Source organism: Myodes glareolus, chromosome 7 (assembly GCF_982192425.1).
Source record: "Myodes glareolus chromosome 7, mMyoGla1.1, whole genome shotgun sequence".
NCBI classification, from domain to species: Eukaryota; Metazoa; Chordata; class Mammalia; order Rodentia; family Cricetidae; genus Myodes; species Myodes glareolus.
Window position 1 is genome coordinate 13,279,540 of NC_142032.1, and position 23,726 is coordinate 13,303,265.

The window sequence follows — 23,726 nt, forward strand, 5'->3', positions numbered from 1 at the left end:
CCTAGTGTCTGGCCTCTCTGCAGAGCCATTAGACGAGAGGGAGGCCACCAGATGTGAAGAAAAGCTTTTTCTGCTTCCGTTCACCAGGGACACAAGTCATCCTGAAGCCAATGGCCAAGTTCATTACTCAGCCAATCCTATGTCCAACGAGGGGAAAGGTTACAAGCCTACTCCATGGTCGATACAAATACCACACAAAAATTCCATTCCCAGATTGGAGAGATAGATCATATGGCAAAGTAGGGCCCGTGTCTGATTCACAGTACTCATGTAAAAAAGACTAGGCACGGTGATGCGCACTTGTACTCTCCCCACTGGAAAGGCAGAGACAAGAGGACCCATGGGGCTTGCTGGCCTGCCCATCTAGACAAATCAATGGGTTCAGGTCCCAGTAAGAGACTAACTCAAAACTTAAGTTGGTTGGCTCCTGAAGAGAAAGTTTATGAATGAACTCTTGGTCCCCAAATGCATACAGAGACACATATACATATGTACTTGAACACATGTACCCTCAAACATGGAAATTTGCACACACACACATACACACAGCTGCAAAAATGTAAAACAAGAAAAATTAAAAATTTCACTCAAGTATATGTAACTAGATGAATAAAAGGCAGATAAACCAACACATATTCATGTTGCTCATAGAAGCACTACTCACAAAATCTGATCAACACATACAGAGACAGCCCAAGAGTTCATCAATGGACGAATGGCTAAACAAACCATGGTAAACCATAGAACATTACTTAGCCATAAAAGGAAATGGAGTATTGATACATGCTATAATATGGATGAACCTTAAAATATTATGAGCAGTGGAAACGGGCCAGACACAGTAGGTCACATATTTTTTGACTCCATTTATGTGAAACACCCAGAACAGATAAATGCACAGAGTCAGAATACAGGCCACTGAGCAGCAGAAATTGGTGACCTAGAGAATGAGATGTGACTCCTTACTGGTTGCAGAATATTGGGGAGGGGAATGCAAAGAATTTTGAAAGCCGAAAGGGGTGACAGCTGAACATCAGTGTGCATGGACCAGGCTTACTGTTCACTTTGAAAAGGCTTCACTGCTGCCTTGTGTGTGTAAAAAAAAATAGTAAACTTAGAATGCTAAGTTTAAGATGTTAGTAAATACACAATGTCCCCGTGACTAGTCTGACAACAACCCACCAGCATCAGCTGGAGGAGGGAAACAACAATTTTAGTATACTTGATCTAAGGGGATGTAACAGGCTCTGGCCAGCACCACAGGGAAGCCTGCAAGGCTGGAGGAGCCCCCTAGTCCCTGGACAGTGAACCACGCTCTCTTCTCATGGATGACAAATCCCAATGCAGGCTGATGGAGCTGCCAGTGCAGACTACAGTTCCATGAGCCCCCTTCTTTATTCTGAAAAAAAAAGTAGCATCACTAAGAGGTTTAATTAACAAGCAGAGGCCCCTCTTGCCTCTGTGCTGAACTCAAATGCTCTCATTTTAAAGAATGGTGCACTGGCACTTGCTTTATACAGCTTTATGAAGCATGTGTTATAAAAGTATCTCACCCATACGGCTCTTTAATACCATGGCAGTCCGCTCCATTCAATCCCATAAAATCCCAGCAATATTTAAGTGTTAAAGGTGACTTTCACTGTGATATTTATTATTGGATAATGAAAAATGGCATAGATAGCCTCCAAAACCCCAGGCAATGGAAAGAGACATGTCTTCTAGTCTTTTAATAACAAGACCACCATATTTTTTGGAAATTTTACAGGTCTCCAAGAGTGCTTTCTGAGATTCCCTCTTGGAAGTAGAGGGGTTTTTTGTTTTGTTTTGTTTTACGTTTTTTTTTATTGATTCTGCCCCATACCATAAAAAAAGTTAATTGGTTAAATGTGTAGAACTTCCTTCTATACCAAACTAAAGAATTCTGACTGCCTTGACTTCCAGATGTGAGCAAAAGTTCATAAGGTTCTTGGTCTGCCCTTGCACTACCAGGGATTCCCAAAGAATCTGATACAGAAAACCATCAGAACCCGGTGCAAATGCGCTCTGCGCCACTGTGTCCAGCTCCAGGTCCCACTGGCTCCTGGGTTCTATGGCTCTGTTGCCAGCGGCTATGCACTGTGATTTCTTTTCAAACATTTGTGTCCTCCTGCCTGTGGCTGTCTTGGAAACAGAGACAATGTCTAATTTATTCTTTTTATCCCCAGTATCCAGTACAACATCGGGTATATTGCAGATGCTAAGAGTTATGTCTCAGTCAAAAACAGTCCACTCACTCTGAGAGAACTAGTACAGAGCGGAAAGCAAACACCAAGGTTATCTGTTTCAACTATTTAAATAGTTGTAGCAGTGTGTAACACAGCAGTGAAGTGCGGAACTCTTTGAAGTGTATGCCAACCCCTGCATTATTAGATCCTTCTATATTCTAAAACAGGATGCAGTCCTTGGACCTGCCTTTAGCAATAACTCTGGATATTCTCACGCAATTACGAGTGTTCCTGTTTTAATCGCACGCAGCAAGGAATCCATTCTGGCTTCCAGCTCCTTGAAGAACGGAAGTACATTGCCAGTGTCTCATAACCCCTTCTCAATGGCATAGATAGCCTTCAAAACCCCAGGCAATGGAAAGAGCCATGTCTTCTAATAACAAGACCGCCATATTTTTTGGAAATAGTACAGATCTCCAAGAGTGCTTTCTGAGATTCCCTCTTGGAAGTAGAGGGGTTTTTTGTTTTGTTTTGTTTTGCGATTTTTCTTTTATTGACTCTGCTCCATACCATAAAAAAAAGTTAATTGGTTAAATGTGTGGAACTTCCTTCTATACCAAACTGAAAAAAACCTGACTGCCTTGACTTCCAGATGTGAGAAGTTCACCTTCTCGATGATGTGGCCACACAACATTCAGGGGATGTCAACTGGTTAAAAGGAGTGGGAAATGCAGGTTCAACCACCATCGCGATTGGTCTGTTTCTTCAGAGCATGATGAGGTCAATAACTATAGCAGACGAAGATGACGACCCCGGGGCAGCACTAATTACATAGGAAGTAGGACACCATTTGGTTACACATCCTTCTCAGAATAGCTCTGACTCAAAGCTACTCTGTGAGACGCAGTGTCCCCAATTATTCCTTTTCGTAAGATCACTTGGGGTTTGCCTATCCCAAGAAGATGTATGTCTTACTCCCTGAAGAACCCACATTTTCGGCTTTCTGCACATGACCAAACTATTCATAGCATGGCCCTGAAGTAATTATCTTCAGCTGTGAAACAATGAGCTGCTTTCTCTCAGGCTCTACAGTCAGTCTGAAGAACAGAAATGAACCCAAATTAGCCATCCTCTTTTATTCATATGCAATAGTTCCCATCCATGCTGGCTTACAGGTCAACACAGATTCTAGCTTAAGATAACATCAAAGGGAAATGGAGGAAAATAATTAGTGCTGGTGTTTGCTTGTACTTGGTCTATAGGAGCAAGTGGCTCAAGAGGAGAAACTCAAGTTCAACTAGAATATAGAATATACGTGTGTGTGTGTGTGTGTGTGTGTGTGTGTGTGTGTGTGTGTGAGAGACAACAGTTAATGAAAAGAAGAGGCCATGGATTCAGAAGGAGAGATATAAGCGAGGGTTGGAAGAAAAACATGGAAGAGGGAAATGACATAATTATACAATAATCTCAAACACTAAAAGAAATGCATGCTTTTTAAGAGTGAGCAAAATTCTTAATCTAGGCACAAGAAAAAAATGGAAGGAACATCAAAATCTGTTCCTGCATTGCAAATGGATGAAAACCACAGATCACAGACATAAAAACTAAAGGAATTTAAGAGGCCAACTTGAGATCAAAGAGAGAAAAAGATATAACACAGAGCAAAACTTTACAAATAACACGGCAAGTCACTGAAGACCTTGTCTTGCAAGAATGCAGCTCTACTCAGTCAGTACAGTGCTTGCTTTTTCTACTGCATGATACAACTCCTGGCCACAGCAATGTAAGTGAGGGAAGATTTTGTACTCACTCACACAGGTAGGGGAGACGGTCTACCATAGTGAAGGGACAGAATGACAGGGACTCAAATCAGCTGATCGCACACACTTCATCCACAGACAGGAGCTGGGAAAGATGAACATCTGTGCATTCTCTCCTTTTTATTTAGTCTGGGGCCCCAACCCACAGAATGACTCCACCCATTTTCAAAGTAGGTCTACTTCAGTTAAACCTTCCTGAAAAGACATGAGCACACCCAGAGATTTGTGTCCATGCTGACTTTAAAACCAATCAAATTGATGATAAATATTAACTATCACAATGTCAATACTGCTTGCTGGGAAACATATGTTAGAGCCACTGTGTAGCAGAATGCTAAACTTAGAGTTGGTGGCGATATATCAAGAAATCACTTTATAGTTAGCTAGCTTAATGACTTGGGTAGGCTCTAACTTTCTGAACCTAAGCAGGAATAATTATATTTATTATGTATAATATATATAATAATTATACACACACACAAGTTGCTTCTCTTGTTTTAGTAAAGAATGAAGGAGATAACATATATAAGGTTGTACACACATGCATGTCCACACAAGCACATATACAATTAAAAATATAAAGTAAAATATTATTTTAAAATAAGCTCTCTATCCAGTAAGAAAAAGGAAATTGAGTCTAAAACAACATTCATTTAATGTTTCATGCTAGAATCTGCACAGTGCATGTGTGGAGTATACTATAAACACAGTAACATGCTAGTGAAAATTAAGAAGGCAATTATCTATACATAGTTAAGATAAACTAAAAGCTGAACATATTGCCTGAGGCCACCTGAAAAGTGAGAAGGGTACAGAAACAATTACTTCTCCACCATGTCAGAAAAACTACTTTTCTGAAACAATTAATATTTAGGACTCAGACTTTTAGAGACCGCCAAGGAAACAGTCAGCTACCTATCAGCTTCTTGATTTCAGCCTTAATGTGCACAGATGCCACATGAAAACTGGGCAGGCTATTCAAAATCACTGCCACACACCCCAGAGATGGCGAAGATGCCCAGACAAGAGCAGAAACCTGCTGTCACCATCCACTCTCTAAGAATTTCCCAGGCTAAGTCAGAGGAGAAGGCTGTTCTCCAAGCCTCTTGTGCTAGCCTTCCTATTCTATTCAGACAGAAATCTCTAGTAGGCTTTCCTCCATCGGCAGTATCTATAACCAGACTCATTATCTGTAACTGAAGTCTGTCCACATGGATCCCTCTACAATCATGCTCTTCTCTGTGCTTGCTCCCCTGGATACACACTAAGAATTTCTTTTACACACATGACTTCATTTCCCCCTCACTGTCACATAGACACTGTAATTTAAAACTCTATTAACTACAGCTTCAGAGTAATGACTTGAGGTGTTGAGGAACAAAGACAAAACTATAAAGATCGTGACAATGCCACCAAAACTATCACCAAGTGCTTCTAATCCAAGACATGACTATATCTACCCTAAAGTTATAACATTTTGTCAAAAGAATCCAAAGCACTATCTCCATGGCTGTGGATAGTAACCACACCTGGCTCCAGTTCAGATGGTGGCATCTTAAATGACCTTGAATGGGACAGAAAGTTATCAGGGAATTAAGCAGAAGGTTTCAAAAACACTTTCTCTCTGTTCCCTGTTAGTCTTCACCAGAGTTCCTGAACTTCAGTCGTATTTGTTTCAACCTCCAAATTTTGAATTTAACACCACCTGTGAGAACCTTACCACTTACACACACACACACACACACACACACAGAGAGAGAGAGGGGGGGGGAGAGAGAAAGGGCGAGAGAGAAAAATGAAACTTTTGCACATTGGATTGTTTCCCTAAATTAGCTCCTAACAGCTTTGCCATAATCTCGTATTCAGTATGCAAAGGGAAGTTCCTCTTCTCTCTGTTCTCTGTCAAATGATCTGCAACTGATCAGCGAAATAAACCTAGGAACAGAGAAATCCTGTTTCCCTTACTCCTGCCTCAGCCCACACAGGAACTCAGTCCCTATGAAAGCTACAGACAAAAGACTTCATGTAGGGAATCCTACCTCAAGCATGGTCTTCCTCCTGCTCAACAAACCACAATGAGCAAAAATCCAGAACCTCGTCTACATCCGAGTTCTGCTCTCTAGCTCTCTATTCTGCACCTTGGCTTAAGGAAAATAAAAATAATGGTTACAAGAGTTCTAGAAGATTGTGTCAAAGTTCTTTGAAAGTAGAAAGTGGAAGTTACATGGAACTTCTTTTCTTAGTACTACTGACTCCATGCCTTCTTGGCTAAACTGCTACACTTACACAAGGAAATATAATCCAGTTCATCTATCACCCTCTTGAACTGCCAACTCAAAGCAAAAACCTAACTTCCCAGTCTTAAACCACTTGTAAGCCTCATTTTCTTTTCTTATGGTATAAAAGCAAAGACAAAACCACACAGCTAGTGATAATGCTACCAAAACTAACACCAAGTGCTTCTAATCCAAGACATGACTGTATCTACCCTAAAGTTACAACATTTTGTCAAAAGAATCCAAAGTGCTATCTCCCTGGCTGTGGGCAATAACCAGACCTGGCTCCATCTCAGATGGTGGCATCTTAAATGACCTTGAATGGGATAGAAAGATATTGGGGCATTTTTTTTTTTTGATTTTTGAGACAGGGTTTCTCTGTAGTTTTTGGTGCCTGTCCTGGAACTAGCTCTTGTAGACCAGGCTGGCCTCGAACTCACAGAGATCCGCCTGCCTCTGCCTCCCAAGTGCTGGGATTAAAGGCGTGCGCCACCACCACCCGGCGCATTTTTTTTTCTTTGTCAGTCATGTCTCTCTGAGGATGCTCAGATGAAAGCACATTATCTGTGGGAAACACTATAGTGTAAAAGTGAAACAAAGATAACATTTGTTTCCTTTTATTGAAAAGGTTTTCCCTCCCTAGAGTCCTCCTAGTTCCTCCCCACTCCTCTTCCCATATGGATCTGCCAATTCTCTGTCTCTCATTAGAAAACAAACAGGCTTCTGAGGGACAGTAATAGGATAAAATAAAATATAAGCTATAACGAAAACTAACACGTCAGAGTCGAACAAAACAGACAGAAAAGATCCAAGGGAGAGCACAAGAAACAGAGACCCACTTGTTCTCACACTCAGGAAGCCCATAACTACATTCCATAAACCAGAAGCCATAAACATGTATGCAGAGGACCTGATGCAGACCTGGGCAGGCCTGCGTGTGCTTGCTCAGTCTTGGGGAGTTCATATGATCAAGTTGTTTTAGAGGGCCTTGGTGTCCTCCGTCACCACTGACTCTTATACTCTTTCTGATTCCTCTTCTGAGAGGTTCCCTGAGCTTTGAGGAGAGGGATTTGATGGTGACATCCCATTTATGGCTGAGAATTCCAACGTCTCTCATTCTCTGCATACTGTCTGGCTATGGGTCTCTATATCGTTCCCTTCTGCCGTATGAGGAAACTTGAGGATGGCTGGCAAAGGCACTGATCTGTGAGTATGCATCAACAGAATCTACATTTTTTGTCTTTTTTAAGATCAATAGTAATTGGTTTTACCATAGGTCCCTGGGCTACCGAGTCTCAGGTTCCTGGTCACCCAAGCAGTGTTGGCTATGGGTTCCACCTCGTGGAACAGGACATCAAAACAGATGTTGGTTTGTTACTCCACAGGTTTTGTCCCACCATCGCGCTAGCCTACCTTGCAGGCAGTACACTCCTATAGATAACACGGGTTTTATGACTGGCTCGATGTGTATATTTCTGTTTTGATAGCATTCAGAGTAGGTTCCTATCCAAAGCCACTGGAATGTAGGGCAAGGCTCTATGGAGGCACCAGCTCAACTTGTCCATGTTCAATGAGTTGTTAAGGTGTTGTTCTCAGCAATGGAACCTTGCTGTCAGTTTGTGGAGAACAATCTATAGAATGTATAACTTTTTATATAAATACACAGCAATTTTAAATAAAACTAACTTTCAATTTTCTGCACCTGGAAGAGGGTGGGGATTATATGTGCTGAGGAGACAAAATAGATTTTTAAACATTTTTTAAACAAATTTGGTTGTTACTGTCAAAGCTTGGGGAGCCATCCTATGGCTATCCTAAAGAGTATGTGACTGCAAACTGTGGCTAAACGAAGCATTGGTTTTTCTTTATATTCTAGAGGGCATGTCCGTCTTTTCTTTTCTTTCTGCCTTCTTTTGTCTCCCTTTTTCCTTTTCTACCAATTAGCTTGATTTAGGCTGGGTCACTATTAGCATGAACCTGCATCCTTTACAATGCGATATTTAGTGGAGAATTTGAAGGAGAAGAGGGTGGTAACAGGGACAAGAAGGTCAGCAGCCCATGACTAAATACCTCCCCCAGTCGCTCCACTGTGTATAATCAATACTGGGATAATGGAGGGCATGCTGGGCTTGAAATTCTCTGGCCTGTTTGATAACCTCTAAGAAAAGGCAAATCTAATGCTAATTCATCCACTTTCTCAATGATCTTCCTCTGGAAAAGGTTCCCTCTCTTCAATTCTCTTCTCAGATCCATAAGGCATGCCTGGGCCAAAGGAAAGAAAGATGCTATGCATTGTAACATTATCCTGAAGATGGTGTGAAGTAAATAATGCATTTGACATCTCAGTTCTCAATAGAACCAAGTCTTCTTGGTAAATGCTCCCACCAACAGACGGGATCATTTTCTAAAATCATCTATATAGCCACTTTGTTTTTATAATTTGCATACCCAGTTAAGTGGTCATGTGATGTCAGAGGTTGTTTTCATAGGCCCTGAGTTGGGTTCCTCCATCTTGCTTCACACTCCATCTGAATCTACTGACATCGATCCACTAACGTGGCGAAACTCTCCCTTTCTTGCTTTGATTTTTACCCTTTGCAATTGCCTTTAGGCACCATGTAACTGAGTATAAAAGCACAAAATTGATAGTGGGGCACAGCTAACACTCTCTGGGAATGAAGCAGGACCTAAGACAGTCGACACAGAGTTAGGGAGGCCTCGGAGTCCAGGAAGCCTGGTCAGACAGACAACAAGACAATACGTAGCTAGGAAAGCATGAAGGTTGTATATGTGTTAGTTGCCTCTCTACTTCAGGCCCTTAAATACTTTGTTTTTATGTTAACAAAGGCTGTCTGATGTCTAGACAGGAGTAGCCACGTGCTTTGGACCCATATCCAAGATCTTTGTCTTCCTTACTTTTGTATTGTCATGGCAAAGCACCATGACCAAAGCAACTTATAAAAGAATCCATTTAACTGGGGGCTGATGACCCCAGAATGTCTGTGTTTATGACCATCATGGTGGGAGCATGGAAGCAGGCAGGTAGTCGTGGCACTTGTAGCTGAGAACTTACGCTTGATCTGAAAGAAAACAGCAGAAAGAAAGCAAGAGAACTGAGAATGGTGTGGGCTTTGGAAACCTCCAATCCCATTCCCAGGACACATCGCCTTGAACAAATCCATACTTCCTAATGCTTCTCAAACAGGCCCACCAACTTTACACCAAGCATTCAAATGGATGCGCCTACTGGGACTGTTATCACTCAAGTCACTGCAGTTTTACAAACCTTAGTTAGTCCTGGGAAACACGGCTGTGTTGATAGCATATTCCAACAACTTACGTCAGGCTACCCATCCGTGTAAGAACCATGACTCTGCATTCAGCCTCGCTTCTCTTAAAGACATGTGTCTCCCATGAAAGGGAAGAGATGAAGCTCTTCTCTGCTAACCCCTACATTCACAGAACCTTCCTTTGTTCTAGAAGGAAAATCTTTCTGATTCGTAGAGAGCAGGGAACTGTCCACTCTAATACATGAACTATGGCATTTATGGGCCCTTCCATTTTTCCTGGTGAGAGAGCATTATTTGACCAGTGTGAACCTGTCTCTACCACAGCCTTCCCTTGGCTAATGACATCCCTTCTCCCTATCCATTTTTTCACATTAGAACAAGAGCAGCTCTAGCTCAGAACAGGCATCGCAGCTAACTTTCAGAGACTACACCTCTTCTTTTTCTCACACCATAGAAGGAAATACTTAAATAATATCTCCCAGAATTAAGTTTAAGCTCAACACCAACTTGTCTTCCCAGTTACCTGCATTTCTACTGTTTTTGTTCTTCCATATTGGCAAAAGAAAAAAAAAGAACTGTCTGAAAGCTGAGACATTGTTAGTATCACCTGTTTCTCCAGAACTTAGCAACCCCACCAAGGAGACATGAACCTATTAACTCCACAGGAAGAGAAATATTCCCTGATGCCCCTGCTCCCTTGGCCCATATGTAACAGATTCTGATGCAGGTCAACAGGAAGATGAAGGTGTCGATTAACTTCACACCCCAGGGAGGTTGGGAGCAAGGCAGAAAGAAGCACTGGGGTATGTGAACAGTCTCAGAATTTCTGCTTTCACTTGAAGCTGTGCACTCAGCAAGGTGCCCGAGATGCAGGCAAGCGAGTTCATGTCACAGCAAGCACAGGCTTCGGGCATTCATGAAGAAGTTCGCGTGCCCTGGGATCATGTCAAAGCTTCTGTAGCCGTCTGACTGTGGCAGTGCTGTGGCAGACAACCTCACTTTTGACTAGCAACAGAAACAGTCATGCTCCCAGCATAGCCATCACAGTGTGGTACAGATACAGAGAATGTGAGCCAGATGGAACAATCTGCTGGAAGCCACCCAGAGATCGGTGAAGATTAACATGACTATCTCAAGAAAGTCGAAGTGTCAAAAAGACTGTCCATCCTTAACAGCCCCAAGCTCCCTCCTAAGAACAATAGCAGTCACTCTCACCACCCTCAAACCTGATCTTTACTGTCCTTACTTGTGCGGCTAAGTATTAAGTACTGTGCTAATTACTTTTGGGGACTGACTTATTTAATAACCAACAAGGTCAGAGCTATAATACTCTACCACCACTCCAATTTATAGGCAAGAAGCTACTCAATGAACAAAGTCCATGTTCAAACTGTAAAGTGGTAAAGTCAGGACTAGAACTCATGGCTTCATACAGCTAGAGTGGGAGTTCATAACATCATTGCCAAATAGCTGTAAAATGCAACCCACTTGCATCAAAACGCATTCATTGATACAGCATTCGGCTGTGCTCAGTAAGTCACTTCAATGTCATCAATGTGCAAAGCATGCATGAAGCAAACATTAATAAAAAACAATTTTGCTATGTGCTGGCATGAATAACTTTATTCAAATATGTATGTTTAACAGAGAACTCTTTGCCTACTTTTTAAATACTCCACATTAAAGAATAAAATATAACCTGCTATGGAAGTCAACATACATAAAGTACACAAATAAGCATGCACATTTTGGCAGGTTTTCATAGGTTGATTTGCCCATGTATTCAGATCTTCAATGAAGACAAAACACAGAAGCAGTATCTCAGAAAGACTCTGTCCCCTCTACCCCTAAAGTCGCCACTCTGTCTCCTTCCATTAACATTGATTCCTTTGACTGTTTTAAATTGTTGTCAAACAGGGTCATAGAGTACTCTTTCTTTAGTGTCTTAACTTGACTGATATTTTACAGCTCTATAGTCTAAGAGAATAACGCACTGTGCCACTTCCTGAGCTGAGGTCATCCACGCACTTTCATTAATGGGTGAAATTCCACATAAAAATGACTCGTTTGTGTATTATCGCTGATTGACATTTAATCCGGTTCTTGATTGTAAATTTTATTGCCATCAATATTTTCTACATGTCTTTCAGTGTTATCTTGACAAGTATTTCTGTAAGATGTTTACCTCAGAGCAGATCTGTTGAGTCTTCCTGTCTTGTATATTTAGACCTAGTAAAAACTGTTACTGTTTTAAAGAGTCCCAAACAAATTACATTATTCTCAGCATCATTTCAAGATATCTGTCATTTCATAACCTTGTCAAAGCTTGGTTCAACACAAAAACTGATAATTATTATGGTCACGATGGATTCTAAAAAGTATACTTTACCTCATTTTAGTCTTTAAATTACTCTATTTTAACCAATATGTCTCTGAATATTTTTCTTTTGTAGTTCCAAGGACCAATGGAATTCAACTAGTTTTGACATTTACTATCTATTTATATATCTCCTTTTGGGAAAAGAAGTATTGCAAGTCCTGTCCTACAACCCTTACACCCCCATTCTATCCTACTCCCCCCCCCAAAAAAAACAGGTAGCAGCCTAGACAGAAAGCTATCAAAGAGAACTCTCAAAAACTGCAGTAAGGGCGCTGAAGTATAGCTCTCCACATTGACGGCTTCTGGTGGGGAGCCAGTGGAGAAGGATTGTTTTCTTTAAGAGGCTGGCCACCAGGAGTTACTCTAACCAAACTCCAGTGAGCAAATAAGCAACACGAATTGGTCTTGTTACAAGGGTAGAGGGTGGAGCCTGGAAGGACTGGGAAGCGAGTGTGATTGGGGTTCATGATGTGAAATTCCCAAATAATCAATGAAAGTCTTATGTAGAAAAGAAGTCCTGTTCTAATTTCCTTTCTATTGCTGTGACAAACATCAGAACTAAAAGCAACTGGAGGGTTTATTTGGCCTACATGCCCTGACCACAGTCTATCACTAAGAGAAGCCAAGACAGAAACTCAAGCAGGGCAGGTGCCTGGAGGCAGGAACTGAAGCAGAGACTATGGAGGGGGGCTGTTTTCTTATATAACCCAGTTCCACCTATCCAAGGGGGGCACTGTCCACAATACGCTGCCCCCTTTCACAACAATCATTAATCAAGAAGATGTCCCACAGAATTGCTTAAAGGCAATCAGATGGAGCTGGTGTTCTCTATTCCCTAACGACTCTAGTCTGTGTCAGGTTGACAGAAAGCTAGCCAGCACACATCCCTTAGCTAGTTTCAGTTTCAACTTCATAGTCTTTCTCAGCGAAGTCCCTGACAAAGCCTAGGTGTGAGTCTTTGCTGGGTGTGCAGACTATGGCCCCTTTCTCTTCCCGCATGTCCTCTGTATTCTACAAAGCTCCAGTTGAGCAGCTCCTCCTGTCTCTGGAGCCCAGAGTATCAATCTCTTCCTTCACAGTCAAACTCTTCATGGCTCATACAAGGAATCTGCCCATGCAGGAGCCAAGAAAATAGCATCTTATGCTTTTGCTAAAGAACTTTATGGACATGGCTCTCATATTTTTATATCTGCAATCTATCAGAAATGGGTTTTTTTTGTGAGAGTAAGAAAAGTCAAGGTTCCTTTTTTTAAAAAATATTAAAATGTTCAACAGGTGAAGCTATATGTTTAACAAAGCACACTTACATTTGCATTTCAATGCTTCCCCTTGCTATAAATCCTCTTCAGGGCATTATTATTCTTCCTGGTCTATTTTTCTATCTTTGTACTAATACCATAGTATATTATGAAGCTACATAGAAGGTACTCTATCTAGTGCATAATTTTAAGTTTAATTTACACATGATCTCATCTCTGGCTGCAGTTGTAGTTCAGTGGGAGAGCGTGTGCTTAGCATTCTGCAGTGCTCCTGCTTAGCCTCCAGCTACGAAATCTGGACAAAAATAATGTCTTAACTATTATCACTTTTTGTTTGTTTTTTGTCTTCTCTTTCTTTTTATGAGACAGATGTTTTGTTTTCTTAGTAGACTGCATCACTCAAGCTAGCCTCCAAGTCAGCCTTCCTAGGGCTGGGATTGTAAGGGCCACAATGCTCAGCTGTAATTACATCTCTTTAGACATTATACTTGCATTTCTTTATAAAGTTTAGAATTAACTTTCAAATTCCATAGACAAAGCTAACACAAAAACACATCTCTATAATTCCAGCACTTGGGAAGCAAAGAATGTGGGTCCCTGAGTTTAAGGCCAGACTGTTCTAAATATCAAGTTTCAGGCCAGCTAGACCTTATAGAAAGAGACCCTGTCTCAAAGTAAATAAACAATTTCATAGGCAAGTTCACTGAATGTAGATTGAGTTTGTTTAAAATCAACAGATATGAGTCTGGGAAAATTAATACCCAATATTAAGTCTCTAAACATGGTTCTGTCTTGTTCTCATTTTGCATTTCTTTAGTCTCTCTTCAAAAAATTACATAGCTCTTTAGAGAGGCCTCACTCACCATTCACTGCTTACTACACTAGTGTGTGTGTGTGTGTGTGTGTGCATGTGTGTGTGTGTGTGCATGTGTGTGTGTGTGCATGTGTGTGTGTCCAGCATAGAAATCTTTCCTATCCTTTGAGATTATATCCTGCAAGCTGGCCATGTGTGCACACTAACTTCAGGGCTCCCATAGAGTCTCTTTGCCTATATAACTATACACACACACACACATACACACACACACACACACACACACACACACACACGTCAGCATTTCTTATTTGCTCATCCTCACACTTTTTGATTCTTTCTTGCTCTTGGACTGACCTGGATTCCCACAATGACGTTGAATAAGACGGTGACAGTGGGTACTTTCCAACTTCTACCATTAAGTGAGATGTGTCCTGGGGGTGCTTTGTCAGGGAAATTAACCCACTAGGGAAGTTCTTTTCCAATTGGTGGAAAGTGTGTTTTTTGGTTTTGTTCTTGTTTTTATCAAGACTGAGTATTGTTATCAAGTAAATATTCTTCATTCATGCATATTATTATAATTTTCTCTTTTATTCACATTATCGGAATAACTTATATTTTATATTCTTAATGATAAAATACACTTCTATTCCTGAAATAAAGGTAACTTCAGTCAATATATCTTTTTAAATGTATTGGTGGATTTACCTAGGCATAGGGGCACATAGTTATAACTCTAACACATGGGGAGTTAGGATGGAGGACCAAGGAGTTCAAGGACAGCCTCAGCTCCATAGTGAATTTGAGGTTACACAAGACATAGTCTCAAAAAAATGACAGAACATTAAAATTATAAAAGTAAAATTATCTTTAAAATAAACTTTTGTTGTATCCAATTAGCTATGGTCTTGTTAAAGATTGTTGATGTGGCCCCCAAAGGAAGTTAGTCTAATTTTCCTGTGCTGCAGTGCCATTTCCAAGTGTGCTGGCAGGGCTGTGCTGCCTTCACAACACCATGACAACTTTTCTCTTCCTCCATTCTCTGGGAGGATTTCCCTGGTGCCCCTGTCACTTCATCAACCACCATGGTTTCCATCCCTCACAGTCAGATCTGCTTGACACTCATCCTATCTATTGGACTGGTTTTCCTGTGAACATGAGATGCTTCCTAAGAAGCATGGGGAAGGGAGAGGTAATAGAGGGAAAGGAACAATACCTGTTCTTATAGTTGGGAAATAGCTGAGAACTTAACAGAGAGTGTAAATTATTAATTAAAAGTTAAATTCAGATTCACCATCACAATGCATCCAAACAAGCAACCAAGCTTTCATTGACCCAGTAGAGACTTAAAAACTTTTTGGTAATTTTGCATCAGAATCAAAGCAAGAAGAGAAAGGCTTGAATTTGGAATTTCATGCTAAAATCATTTTTACCTCTCTACAGGCTAGACCCACCCAGAGATGGCAGGAACTGAAGCCAGATTTTTGGACTTTGGCTTCTCTGTTTGAAACGAGTTCAAAGCATGAGGCACATATTTGATCGTAGCCTGTAAAGTTGCTGATCTGAACACAGAAGCATCACCCAAAGGACGGATCCACGAACGGGTGCCTATGCAAACCTCTGGAGATAGTGGTTGAAGTGGGTGGATGTGAGAGACCTTGAAAATGTGTGCAAGACCAGTTCAGAGAGGAAAAAAGGCACTTTCAGAGTCGGCCACATCTGAATGGACCAGACACTCAGCAAAGGCCACATGTGGAAGAAAATAAAGTCTCACTCACATTTTTGCATGACCCAAAAGAATCAGGAGTGTAACAAAGACTATTTGACATGAAAAATAAATCAGCAGTTCTAATGAACAATGGTTCAAGCTCGCAATATCTTCTTTGAATTTTCAATATATCCATAAATAGTATGTATAATATTTGAATGTATTTAGATTCATATTAAATATATTAAATATGACTTGTTATTCATGCCCTAAGAATTGTGAAACAAAAGAAATTTTTGCCCAAATATCTTATTGTCCTCTTTTGGAACAGGTCATTGTAGAAACCCACTAGGAAATTAACTTTCTGAACAAGCTCTTGGTGAGAACATTTCCTTGACAAAGCATCAGGGACGGCTTGTCTTGCCTTGACACCCCTCCTTCTTGAGTAATTCTACCCAAAGGATGAGATCCAATAAAATGCTCTCAGGGCTTTTTAGGAATTGCTGCATAATATAAAGGAACACAACATGGAGTTCAGATGGCTTTCCTGCATCAACGGGGCACTGTGAGCACGGGCTCTCGCTTTGTAATTGCTTATTGATTTCTGCTTAGTTGAAATGAGTATCAACCCAGTGCCAAGCACTGTGTTAGGTACCAGGGAGCCTGGACAGATAATGCATGGCTCTTGCCCTGGGGCACTCACTGTTTAGCAGGGGAGACAGGGAAATAAATGGCCAAACTGCAGGGAGAGGCATACTAGGAGAGAAGATAAACGGAGCTCTGTGAAAGCACCAAGGAGGGAACAATCAATCCCCGCATAAATGTCCCCTTCCTCCCAAACCCCAGCACAAGGAGCACGGCTCTGGATGCTAGCACACTGGGCTAGAGGTAGACTATACGCCGGAACAGCTGGAAGCCATTAGTCCTGCTGCAGTGACAGGAGAAGCCAGGAGAATGCTGAACACAGAAGTTGAGTCCGGAATGAGGCATCCGAGCCCAGGTGCCATCTGGACCAGCAAAGAAGATCTGGGGAGCTGGGATGAAGCCTGAAGCAAAAGCCCTCTTCATCAGTTAGCCCTTCCCAGGCCTTGCCCAGGGTAATCTTGAGAACCATCGGCAGGTGGCAGAGATCCAGCTCTCTTGGACCTGCCTCAAACACCTGCACCACAGCTGATCCTTGATGCAGAAGGAAGAACACTGGGCTCTCCAGCACGTAAGACTTTATGCCAGGCACCACGCCAGGTGCGAGAAATGGGGGAGCTCGGTGCACGCTACAAAAGAGCTAGCCATACCTATAAAAATAGAAATGTTCCAAGATAATGTGTGAGTGAAGTGTTGGTGGATGGGAGGAGGCTGGATCCACAGGATTGGGAGGGGGGGGAACTCTTGGAAGAGGCAGACAGGGCCTGGGGCCTCAAAAATACAAGTTAGAGAGGAAAAACCAGAGAATCGCATCCTGGAAAATACCAGGGGCATGAGCTCTGGAGCTGCCAGGGGAATCAAAATAACACAGAGTATCTGGATTCAAAGAAGGTGGACGACTATGAAAAACACACGGCAGGAGAAGAGAGTTGATACCAGCTATGTGGGAAATGAGAAACTGAATCAAACAGGCAGTGGGGAGTCACTGGCAGCATTTTGAGCAGGTTATAGACTGACTGGAAGCAAATATTCTCATGTAACGTCCCCTCATCCACCCCCAAAAAGCATCCCTTCCCGGTCAGTGAAGCCTGTTCAATTGGAAGATGTCAAAGCAGCCAGTTCCAGGTAATAAATTTACCTGCCAGCTACTGAGGGCCATATCAGCTGGAGAAGCTCTGGTCTCTCCACTCTATTTATTTCCCAGTCAAAAATGTAAGGCACTAACAACAGTAGAAAAAGAGGCAAGCTGAGGGTGAATGGGCTCCTGATACACAGGGAGTCCTGAAAGCACAGGAAACACATTAAACTGCAGCAAATCTAAAGGCGATACCAGGGTCTAAGCGCAGCTGATCACTTATCCCATACCCACCAGGTCAAGTGTCTACTGCTTGGCTGGCTTCCAAGGTCACTGGCACCTGAAGGCAAACCACTACACACTGCTGTGCCCTGTAATTAAAGGTACAAGCACACTCCAACACTGCCAAAAGCGAGAGGCCAAACATGAGGAGAGGCATCATTCGCGAGTGGCCATTGCTATCTATGGCAAGGGGAGAGAAGCACTATGATTTGGCCACTTTGTGAGTGACCTTCCATAAACTCTCTTGCGGTAATCAAGAACTGACTACCTGTTCCTGCTGCCTAATCAGCCATGAGGGTAGGACATCTGCATGAGATTTGGGGACGCTGCCCTTCGAAGGCACAAGCATAACCTGGCCATTCTAGACTAGATGGAATATTCTTCTTGATTCTAATATCTAATGATGCTTTGCCTATTGGTGAATTTAGGTGTCCTAAGTATTCAGTCAGGCTGAAAAGCTCTGATAAGACACCCAACATCAGTTATCCCGTGGGTAAGAATTCTTGGATTTGGTAGTGTACTCTTCTAATTAATTAAATCTTAAGGTTCCTGGCATCTAAATTAACACATTCATTTTCTGGAATGTGCCTAATTTCAAAAGTGAAGTGCAATTACAAGAGCAACATATGAAAATACACTGGACAAATGACAGTTCATTTCTTTTGTTTAACGCATTTATTGTGTTTGTGGAGGACAACCTGCAGAAATCATTCCCTCCTTCTACCATGTAGATCCCAGGGATCAAATTTCAGGTCAGTGCAATGGAAGGCAGGGAGCTCTCCCCCATGGAGCTATTTCTCCTGCCCATTGTCTTTCTAGGCTTAGTTCAGTGCTGGCTTCCTCCAACCATTCATGGCAGACTTAATGTCTCCTCTGAGTAACCAAAAACACTAGGTTCATTATAGCGTGTGTCCTTAGGCATAGGCTGTGTCTAGTTCATCGCTGTGATTCTAAGTGTTTAGTATCATCAACTGACCACAGAGTGAATTTTCAATAAAGGTTTGAAGGATTGACAGTAAGCTGGGCTTGTTTGCACTTGATCCTATGTTCAACAGAAAGAACCCCGAAGAGATTGCATTGTTAAGGCTGTCTGTTTGCCAAAGAGACTCACGTGTGCTCTTCAGTCCAAACACATCCCATCCTAAGAGCCAGGCCCATTAATCAAAGTGGTTAACAGTCTTCTCACCCAAATCTTCTATGGTATCAAAATGGCCCAAGCAAATCAACTATTTTTCCCATGAACCTCTTTTCTGTGGCCCATCTATGCCTTATTACTGTACTCATATCCGGAACTCCCACCGAGTCACTCCATCACTCGGACTGAAAGGTTGCTAACCAACCATAACAGGTGCTTTCTGTGCCCCAACATCCAAGCAAGCATGAAGGTGCGGGTTTTTGCCTTTATAATAACGTGATATCTGGCTCCTCACCTTCCTCACTGGCAAGTCTATCTTCCCATCATCTCATGCCTAGAGCAGCATGCTAGTGTCCCCTACTACAACACAGACATTGCTCAGCTCTCTGACCATTAAAAATAACTCATAATGAACAGCATTCCACAGCCACACACATAGCAGAACCATGACAGAGAATCATCCTATGAATGCATTTAAATCACAAATAAATTTCTCATAGCTTTACATCTTAGTGTTTCATCATCATTTTACAAAGAAATGAGAAATCTCTACTGTCCTTTTCATTCTTTCCTCAGGCCTCTACCCTATTCTCGAAGGGATCTGTCTAGGACACAGACCTGGAGCAGACTTCCTACTCTACCTAGAGAAACCCCGCTGGGAGACTTATCACATGGCCTCTTATCACTTGCCTTCCTGTTGCTGCCAGCTGATAGCAACTTTCACTCCATCTCCACTCAGCTTGCCGAGTGATTCTGAGTGCAATTCGCTGCCACAACTCTACTGTGGCCAGTTGAGTTTTCTCTCCCTGGAAATCCCTCTTTCCATACCCCACCACAGTCCTTAGCACCCCCTACTGGCGTCTTGATAAATATCTGAATGACAGCCTCACCATGAGTTTCTTCAATTTGCCAGGCAGAACCAGTGTGCTATAGTTTGAATCTGAAATGTCCCCTAAAGGCCCATGTATTATAACTTGATCCTCAACACTGACTGGAAGCAACATAATGTCTAGAAGGTGATGTTCACAGGGAGAAATTTAGATCAATAGGGATATACCCTTGAAAGGCATATTGGGGTCCTTTACCTTTGAGTTCCTCTGATATGGGATGCTCCTCTGTGTGCTATAAATAATCTTTATTAACATTAGTTAATAAGGAAGCCGCTTTGACCTATGGCAGGGCAGAATATAGCTAGGGACAAAATCCAAGCAAAGAGACAGGGAGAAAGAAGGCGGGGTCAGGCAGACGCCAGCAGCCACCAGAGGAGTAAGATGCCAAAGCATTACTGGTAAGTCACGGGACACATGATTATTAAAAACACAGATTATTAGAAATGGGTTAATTTATATGTAGAGCTAGCCAATAAGAAGCCTGAGCCATTGGTCAAATAATTATAATTAATATTAAGCCTCTGAATGATTATTTTATTAGCGGCTGCGGGGACCAGCAGCAGGAGAGAAAATGGTCCAGTGGGACCGGACAGGACAGAGAAAAGTCTCCAGCTACACGCCTCTCCATGTGTCTCTCTCTCCCTCCATTCCCTATCTCTGTTTCTTACATGCCATGAAAGTACCTTCCTTGCCATGCACTCTCCCCAAGATGTCCTGCCCAATGAGGCCAAGCAAGAATGGCCCAAAGCTCTAAACTCGTGAACTAAAATAAAACTTTTCTCCACATAAGCTGCCTATATTGGGAATTTTGTCACAGCTACAGAAAGCTGGCTAACACACACCATGTCTTTCCTCCTCTGAGCCATGGGTCTCACCACAGTCTTGCACATGCCTGCATAACAGCAAAGATCTAGGGTAGCAAAGACACTGAAAAATTTCCATGTTAAAGGAATGCTTCTTCACTTAATTAGTCCAAAGGTTCTTGATGCTACAAATACAACATAATCATCACAAAAGCTTTATAAGCTACAGATGAACCAGGAGACATACCAACACAAGCAGAGAAACATCACAAACTCCTACACCTAGATGAAGAGCTGTAGCTGGTCAGTGGCTGCTAAGAGAGGAAGCATGAGTTTCCTCCAGGGACAAACTCATAGGATAGTCCACATAGGGCATTTCGTCCAAATCAGTCAGCTCTGGACGCATTGAGACATGAGCGATGCGAAATGGACTCAATAGGTCATACATACATGTGTGTACACACATGTACATATGTGTAACTATAATAAATGAATAAGAAATCATGAATTTTAGAAGGAAAGGATGCCTTGAGGAAGCTGAGGGAAAGGGGGGTAGGAGTAATGTAGAAGTTCTCATACATGTTGTTCTCAAAAATTAAATTATTACAATTTGAGCACCTTAGTCTAAAAACTTTCAAATCCAAAATGTTACAAAACCCCGAAGCTTTTAGAGAAACACCATAACTGGAAGATCCTGTACCTGGCTTCTTAGGATTGATCATAGCTACAAACACAGATACTTTATATATATAATCTGATTCACACTGTATATATGCTATATATGAAGCCCAAATAAATTTTGTGTTGAGAATTAAAGTTTTGTTCTCCAAGATAGATATTTCATTATGTCTTATGTAAGCAAATATTCCAAAATCAAGAGGATCTGAAATCTATGCTTTTTTGGATAACAAGTGTTCCATGTGTACAAATTCAGAGCCCCTCCATACATTCATTCAGGTGAGAAGTAGCATTTGCAAATTTTCTTTCATGTGACCCTGAAGAGAGGCCAGAGTCGAGAAACTATTAAGTTTCTCTTTGAAAATAGAGACACACACTTTATAGAACTCAGTAGGATACAGTGTGTCAGAGGATACTCAGTAGGATACACTGTGTCAGATGATAGTAAGGATGCACACTTTCTAGAACTCAGTAGGATACAGTGTGTCAGAGGGTAATAGGAATGCGCGCTTTCTAGAACTCAGTAGGATACAGTGTGTCAGAGGGTACTCAGTAGGATACAGTGTGTCAGAGGGTAGAATCTTTGGTCAACCAAACCTCACTTGAAAGACTAGGCTTCCAATATTCTTGAGGTTTTTAAAATCATTTTTATTTTTAACTATGTGTGTGCCTATGTCGGCAGGAGGGTGTGCACACAAGAGTGTAGTGCCTATGGAGGACAAAAGAGGGTGTCATATACCCTATAGCTAATGAGAGCCACTTTATATAGGTACTGGGAGTCAAATTCAGGTCATCTTTAAGAGAAATAAGGGCTCATAACGACCAAGCCATCCCTCCAATCCCCTCTTCTGGGGTGTTTAATCTTTCTCAGACTCTATCTCCATATTACAAAATGGGATTCAATATAATGTAATAAGGATTAAAGAACTATTTTGAAAATCAATCACAGAATGATTATTCCAGACTCTAGCATACTTTTAGCTATTACTAACTATTATTTAACAATGCCCCTTCACACACTACAGTCACTGAGAGACTCATCAGCCAGGTGAAGGCTGTGCCATTCAGAATCCCCAGGTTCCCTGCAAGTCTGCCACAGTGTGAAGTCATTCCTGGAAAAAAAAAAGGAGACAATACATAAGAGGCCTTTTATAGGGTTCTGCTACTTTGGGAGTGATATGAAGTCATCTTTGTCTTCATCTGCCTCTGTTCCCTGAAATGGACTACAATCAGATTTCTAAATCAGTGATAATTCTCAGTGAAGGCTGGAAATGACAGGGAGTTGGGAACTGAGGAGGCAGGAATGTGCCCATATCTCTGCAGAAGAAAAAACCCGCAATTTGATCTGTAAATCTGTGAAAACCAGAGGCAGAGAATGAGTGTACTTGCTGTTGTAACCAGAAAAGTATTTTAAAACTTTAAAAATCATCACACCCAAAGGGACTGGTAAGAACACAATCCTTTTAAAATGTACTGATTTTTTATATAATGTGTCCAGTCTGTGTGTAAGGCAATATCTAGAGACTTAAAGAAAAACATGAAATACAGTTCCTGTACTATAGCCATAATATTTAAGTCATCACTACTCTTACCAAAGGTAATAAAACTGATGTTACGATGTTACGTTCTAGACACTAACAATGTACCTGCTAGATGCAGTGACTCACAGCTAAGCACTGGGCTGAACTCCTAGAGTTCAGTTAAAGAGAAGGAGGAGGGGTCATATGAACAAGGCAGGGTCAAGAGCATGATGGGGAAAACCAGAGGCAGCTGGGCCGAGCTAATGGGAGCTCACATACTGTGGACTGACAGCTGGGGAACCTGCATGGGGCCAAACTAGACCCTCTGAATGTGGTGCCCGTCATATGGCTTGACCTGTTGGGGAGAGCCCTGGCAGTGGTACCAGGACCTATCCCAGGTGCTTGAACTGACTTTTTGGAGCCCATTCCTTATGGTGGGATACCTTGCTCAGCACTGATACAGGGAGAAGATCTTGGTCCTTCCTCAAGTTGGTCTGCCAGACCTTGCTGACTTCCCAAAGAAGGCCTTACTCCCTCTGAGGAGTGAATATGGGGTGGGAAGGGGGAAACTGGGGTGTGAGAAGGGGAGGAAGGGGGAACTGGGTTGGTATGTAAAATGAGAAGTAGTTTTTTTAAAAAAAAATTTAAAAATATGAAAAAGAAAAAATGTCTGCTGTCCCTCTGGAATGTCTCCATCTCTTCATTGTGTGTGTGTGTGTGTGTTTTATGTGAAAACACAGATGGATGTAGGTGTGTACGTACCAAGGGTTGCGTATGGAGGTCAGAGAATAACCTTAGGTCCTCAAATTCCACCTTGTTTGGAACAGGGCCTCTTACTAGTTACTGCTACATATAATAGGCTAGCAGGTCCAGGAGCATCCGGGATTCTCCTGTCTCCCCTCACACACTGGCACATCAGGCACAACAGGAAGACACACACTCACAGCTGC

The 23,726-nt window shown here is 41.9% G+C and overlaps 1 protein-coding gene across 1 annotated transcript in view; it reads right to left on the minus strand.

Annotated features, from left to right (window-relative positions):
- The window catches only part of Sorcs3 (sortilin related VPS10 domain containing receptor 3), a 627,874-nt gene that overhangs the window by 299,163 nt on the left and 304,985 nt on the right, over window positions 1-23,726 (minus strand). The gene's annotated exons all lie outside the window — the stretch shown is intronic.